This window comes from Tenrec ecaudatus, chromosome 1 (assembly GCF_050624435.1).
Source record: "Tenrec ecaudatus isolate mTenEca1 chromosome 1, mTenEca1.hap1, whole genome shotgun sequence".
Lineage (NCBI taxonomy): Eukaryota > Metazoa > Chordata > Mammalia > Afrosoricida > Tenrecidae > Tenrec > Tenrec ecaudatus.
Window position 1 is genome coordinate 196,219,412 of NC_134530.1, and position 7,028 is coordinate 196,226,439.

General features: G+C 38.7%; 1 pseudogene; it reads left to right on the forward strand.

Annotated features, from left to right (window-relative positions):
• Positions 1 to 5,257: 5,257 nt before the first annotated feature.
• Positions 5,258 to 5,671, forward strand: LOC142437253 (10 kDa heat shock protein, mitochondrial pseudogene; annotated as a pseudogene).
• The last annotated feature ends 1,357 nt before the right edge of the window (positions 5,672 to 7,028 follow it).

Below are 7,028 nucleotides of genomic sequence, written 5' to 3' on the forward strand. Positions count from 1 at the left end.
ACAAAAAACACCAAATAATTGACACTGGGTTGGAAGGTGAAATTCAGGCTAGTTGCTTTCCTTATTGAAAATCCCTGGTGACACAGTGGTTAAGAGCGTGGCTGCTTCAATAGACACAAGGAGGGTGGACGGTTCGAACCCAGCAGCACCCTGTGAGACAAGCATGTAGCGTCTGCTTCGGTAAAGACAACAACCTAGGAGCTCTACAGTTCCTCTCTGCCTACAGGTCACTGGGAGCTGGAATCTACTCCGGAGGAATGACTTTGGCTAGCGTTTGTGAGGGTTGGAGTTTTCTTGTTTAGATAACAGCTAGTAAACCAGGAGCTATTAGACCAGGTCTGCTATTTGCCATCCGGCCTTCCCTCCACCCCCTCTACTTTTGCTCTGTATCTGATGTAATGTTTCTCGAAGTAGAGAAGCTGATTGTTACAACCAAGGAGGAAGGGTGCTCTCTCTACTGGGTAGAGATCAGGGATGCTGCCTAACCTCCCACGTTGCAGGGCAGCCCCACGAGCAAAGAGCTCTCTAGCCCGAATGGTCAGTAGTGCTGAGGTTGAGAAACTGATGTGAAAGGTGGGTACATCGGGCAAGGCCATGCAAAGAAAAAAGAGAAGATAAGCTGTAGAGGACTGATAACTTTCTTCATCATAAAAATGTGAAAAGCGTGTTTAGATAGTCGGGTATTAACAGACACATCTCCTACGACAAGCTGAACAGACACAAAGGAAGGGGCTGTCTTAGCTTTCCAGACTGCCACTGAACCACTGCTTTGGGGATTCTGCCTGGCCAACCCCAAATGAAAACCCCACTCTGACAACCCAGTCTCCTTTCTGACGAGTGAGCTTATTTACATGAAACTTGAACACAGGAGAAAATCACATCTATACATGTATGTACCTATATATTCTTCAAAGTTGTGTTGTTGTTGTTAGGTGTCGTTGGTTGACTCCACCTCGGAGCAATGACCTGGGCGACAAATGGAAGCACTGCCTGGCCTGTTCCATCCTCAGAATGACTATGCTTGATCCCACTGTGGCAGCCACCTTGTCAATCCATCTTGTCGAGAATCTTCCTGTTTTCTCTGCTCTTCTCCCCTACCAGGCATGGGGTCCCCTCTCCTAATAACATGTCCAAAGTACATGAGGTTAGATCTCACCCTCCTCCCTTCCAAAGACCATTCTGAATCCTGACTCTATTCCCAGCAAGGCAGATTTGTTTGTTCTTCTGGCAGTTTATAGTACTTTGAATATTCATCATCAATACTCTATATGCACACACATAGCTAGTCTTTCTAGTTAGAACAGTTTTACTATGCAAATAACATAAAGATCAACTGAGAAATGATCAAATAAATCATGGTACATAATCATTTTATCACAGAGACTGAATATCTGTTGCAAACAATAAAGGAAAATTTATATGAAAATAGTTACTGATGAAACAATATGCTGTTGACCATTTGCTTTCAAATGCTATATTTTTTAATACAATAGATGAAAATATTAGCAAACTTCCAGTGGTTCCTGAAGCTGAGCAGAAGTTCTATACTATTCTTACATACTGTTTACATTTTCCCATAATAGAGAAGTAACAGGTAATAATCATGAAGTTCTCTGTGCTTTCACATAGAACAATCCTTGAGCTCTAAAGTTAATGGAAACAAGCCAAAACCAAAATAGCCATGGTGGGCATGGTACAGGGGCATATGAATGCATTTTCATAGATGCAAGTTTCTTGAATAAAGAAATTCATAAAGGATGCCCAAGAAACTGACTAAAGGGAACATGGATAGCGAAGTCAGCAACTGAAGAACAGAGAATAGGGTGTGAATAAGACTTTCCCCAGTGTAAAACATGTAAACTATGAGAATGCATCATATACTCAAGATTTAATAAAAAGTGAGAATATTTCATAAAACTAATCTGTCTTTTAAAAATATTAGGACAGTCTGGGGAAAACATAGCCGGATGTTTTGTAACCATCCTCTCCAAGTAAACATCATTTTAAAAAAATCATTTTATTGGGAGCTCATATAACTCTTATAATACAAGTGTACATCAATTATATAAAGCACATTTGTCCATTCGTTACCCTCATAATTCTCAAAACATTTGCTCTCCACATAAGGCCCTGACATCAGCTCCTCATTTCCCCTCCCTCCCTTCTTCCCACTCCCTCATGAACCCTTGATAATTTACAAATTATTATTTTGTCATGTCGTTCACAATCCAACGTCTCCCTTCACCCACTTTTCTGTTGTCCATCCCCCAGGGAGGTGGTTATATGTAGATCCTTGTAATTGGTTCCCCCTTTCTCTCCCACCCTCCCTCCACCCTCCCAGTATCGACACTCTCACCACTGGTCCTGAAGGGATCATCAGTCCTGGATTCCCTGTGTTTTCAGTTTCTATCTGTACCAGTGTACATCCTCTGGTCTAGCCAGATTTGTAATGTAGAATTGGGGTCATGATAGTGGGTGGGGAGGAAGCATTTAGGAGCTAGAGGAAAGTTGTGTTTCATCATTGCTACACAGCGCCTTGACTGGCTCATCTCCTCCCCACAACCCTTCTGTAAGGGGATGTCCCTTTGCCTACAGATGGGCTTTGGGTCCCCACTCTGCACTCCCACTCATTCACAATGATTTTTTGTTCTTTGATGCTTGATACCTCATCCCTTCGACACCTCGTGACCACACAGGCTGTTGTGCTTCTTCCATGTGGGCTTTGTTGCTTCTGAGCTAAATGGCTGCTTGTTTAACTTCAAGCCTTTAAGACCCCAGATGCTATATCTTTTGATAGCCGGGCACCATCAGCTCTCTTCACCTCATTTGCTTATGCACCCGCTTTTTCTTCAGGGATCGCATCAGGAAGGTGAGCATCATGGAATGCCAGTTTAATAGAACAAACTATTGTTGTATTGAGGGAGTACCAAGCAAACATCTTAAAAAAGAATAAAAGAATCCAAATCCTAGTTCTGAACCTGCCCAGTAGAACAGAAGCTAGAGCCAGACACAGGCTGACAATTCAAAGAGAAGAAGCTTGTATAAAGAATCCCCCAAAGGTTGTGGATTTTCAACAGCCCCAACAAGGAAATCCCTTCCCCAACGTGCTAGTCTGCACCATTGGGCCAGAGGAAGAGGTGAGCTGATCCCTCAGGCCCCCACACTCACTGGACCCTGGGATTTAATCCAATCCCACAGAAGAGAATGGCACCTCCCCTAGCACACATTGAGGAGGGTGACTTGATTGAAGCACACGTGGGGAGGGAGTACTTGATTGAACCTAAGTTGGGGAAATTATCATAAGAGAGCTGGAAGTTCATTAACTCCCTACATCCACGTGGTTGAAAAAGAAGCAGAACATACACCAGCCCCTTGTCAATGAGGGAAGCTTTAAATTGACCCGGGGCCCTGCTCTGATATTCAGTTCTAGTGAAGACTGTACCCAGTGTGGGGGCTGGGATTCTCAGACATTGTTCTTTCTCACCATTGGTGACCTCTGTTTCAGTCATTGTTCCTAGACCCCCTGGCAACTGAAAAGACCAGCCTGGAGACAGGGTCTTGACAGGAAATAGTCACCAACTTTTGTTTGTCACCAATCCCTGCTCACAATAGCCTATTGTCATATGACCAACCACTCTTGAACCTTCAACAACTTCAACTACTGCACAGAAAAGATTACCCACTCTAATTCCATCTGACTATCAAACAGAGACAATATGAAAATAACATTATGTCTTGGAAACCAGAAGTTATTTCAGTGCACATGAAAATATTAGAAAAGGTATCACAAGTGCGTACCCAATATATACACATAGACACAGGAGATTTCTCAGAGAGGAAAAAGCATTACAGCTTCCCATGAGGAAGTTCAGAAGAATGATGTTCAGCTGCTTTAACAAATAGAGGGGGGGAAATTAGACAGAGTGATAGAAACAAAAAGGAAGATAGAAGAAGTCAGCAAGCACTATAAGAACAATTTGAGAAGACAAATGAAAAGTTATAAATAATTCAACAGCTCCAAATATAAAGCTAGATGACAAATACTAAGATATTAGAACTGGATAACAATCTGAAAGAGTGAGACAGTAGAAGGAAAGCAATGAAAATAAATTTCTCAAGACCAAACTAGAAGAACAATCTTTCTTTTTTCTTAAAAAAAAAAAATGAAGAAAACCTAAGAATTCGATGAGAAACTATAAAAAAACACACACCAAAGCAACTCAACCTTAATAAACATTCCATGCCAGATAGAAAGATTTAAAAAGCAAACAAACAAAAATACAAAGAAAATGGTCCAATCAATACTGTAAGAAAATGTCCCTAATATCATAATAGAAGAGAAAATAATCATTCAAGAATCTGAAAGAATCCCAAAGATAATTGATTGTAGGAGAAAATCAGCACAATACAGAATAGTCTAACTTTCTAAGATCAAAGAAAAGGAACGACACTTGAGAGCTGCTTGGGAAAGAAACCAATACGAGTAAGCTCAGGTTTTTTTATAGTAGCCACGCAGGTAAGAACACAATTGAAAGATAGTGATGAAAACTCCTTCTAACCAAGAATCGTACATCCGGAAAAGTTATCTCTCCCATATGAGAGAGAAATAAGAGTATTTTCAGACCAGGAAAAATGAAAGAAATTTAACTTCTTGTAAAAACAAGAACAATCTTATGTTGTCTCCAAAGTGAACAAGGGACATTTATAAACCCAAACTATCTGAGTGGATTTTGAGCTCATCCTTAATTATAGCCCTAATCTAAGAAAAAATACTTTTTATGACATGGCCTACTTCTTATGATGTTTGCCTCATGAAGAGATCTCTGAAGATATGGGTGCTATAACAAAGCATGGTGAAGCAATCATGATGCCCAGCTATCAGAAAGAATAATTTCCAGCATAGGTAAATCAACAGAGACAGTAACTGGATCATGAGTGCCCGGGGGTATGGCAGGAAGTGTCGTGGTGAAATGGAGAGCTAATAATAATGAGTATAATAATAAAGAAAATGTTTGAAAATTGAGGTAATGATTTCACAACTCTTTCTAATATGAATAAACTACTGAATTATATGTCAGCAAAAATGTTTAAAAACAGAATATACCAATGGTTATATATCCTCCCTCCAAAAAACCACTTTTATAAAAAGGGAGTTATTTGGACAGAGAATCAACAACAGCAGCAGACAGTAACCTAAAATCAACATACAAGACACTGCATCAAGAAATCAACTCACTCGAGCGGCCACCCCAGCGTCATGGCAGAACAGGCATTTCGAAAGTTTCTTCCCCTCTTTGACCGAGTATTGGTGGAAAGGAGTGCTGCTGAAACTGTAACCAAAGGAGGCATTATGCTTCCGGAAAAGTCCTGCAAGCAACAGTCGTAGCTGTTGGGTCCGGCTCAAAAGGAAAGAGTGGAGAGATTGAACCAGTGAGTGTGAAAGTTGGAGATAAAGTTCTTCTGCCTGAATATGGAGGCACCAAAGTAGTTCTAGATGATAAATTATTATTTCTTATTTCGAGATGGTGACATTCTTGGGAAGTATGTGGATTAGAGGAAGCCACTGTTGAAATGGCATCATGTGAAGCTGCCCATTCCACTGAAGTTCTGAAATCTGTCATCATGTAAATAATCTCCATGTCTCTCTTTTATAATAAACTCATGATATGCGGTGTCACTAAAAAAAAAAAAGAAATCAACTCACTCAAGTAATGAAAATAGAGGACCACAGACAAAAATCCACAATGAAGACAATAAAACAATGAAGAAGGAATAGAGTAGATATATAATAGTTGAATGGAGAAGTCAAGCAGTTCACAAAAGAGAACAAACTAAGAGACACAGAGATAGAGACAGAGAGAACAAACTGCCTTAGACTTGGAAAGAAAACAATAAAACACCGACTTCAAAAATATTGCTAAAACCTCGACAAAATAAAAAAGAGAAAAACCATGAAAACCTACTGAACAGTAATATGAAAACAATGACAAGAAAACCCACAAACAAAATGAAATCAGCAAAGGAAATTTAGATAAACCAAGTGACAGATAACACCACAAAAACATATGGTAGGACTGTGGGAGGGGGTAAAAAAAAACATATGATAAAATATGTTAAAAACATATGACAGCAGTAAAATCATATGTTAATAGTAACATTGAATGTAAATGGATGAACAGAGTCAGAGACTAGCAAAATGGATAACAAAACTTAATAAGACGATGCTTACAAAAAATCATAACAGACACACACAAATACACTAAAAATCAAAGGATGAAAAAATATATATAAAAAAATTTTTTAAATAAAAAATATATACATCAAGCTAACAGTAGTCCCCAAATGTAGTAGTAACAAAATTCATTTCTGACAAAATAGACAACAAAATAAAAGCCATCATAAGAGACAACGTTTACAGAATTAAAGAGACAAGTAGACAATGCTACAATAATAGTAGGAGACTTTAAAACATCATCGCTTTGGAAAGACAGATCGACTGAAAGAAAGTCAACGCAGACCTAAATAACACAGATAAGTGCTTTGATCTCTTAGACACATACAGACATATCATGTAACGCTAACACAGTATGCAATTCACATGGAATGTACTCCAGACTAGAGCATCCGGAAGTCCACAAAGCAAGTATCAATATTTTAAAACATCAAGCAATATAAATAATCTTTTACAGATCACAGTGATATAAGATTAGAACTCAATAATAGAATGATCAAGACAAAAAATCCATCACATGGAAATTGAACACTTGACTTTAAAAACTAGGTAATTGATGAAATAGAGTGAAAAATTTAAAATTCTATGAAACAAATAAAAATAGAACAAACCCAAACCTTTGGACACAGCAAAAGTAGTACTCAGCACAACTTAAACGTGCACACATCAAAAAAATAAGAGCTGAATCAACACCTAAACCTAACATATACAACAATTCAAACAAGAACAGCAAAACAAAAGCTACTAAAAGATAAGAAATAATAAAGATTAGAGCCAGAATAAATGAATTAGAAAA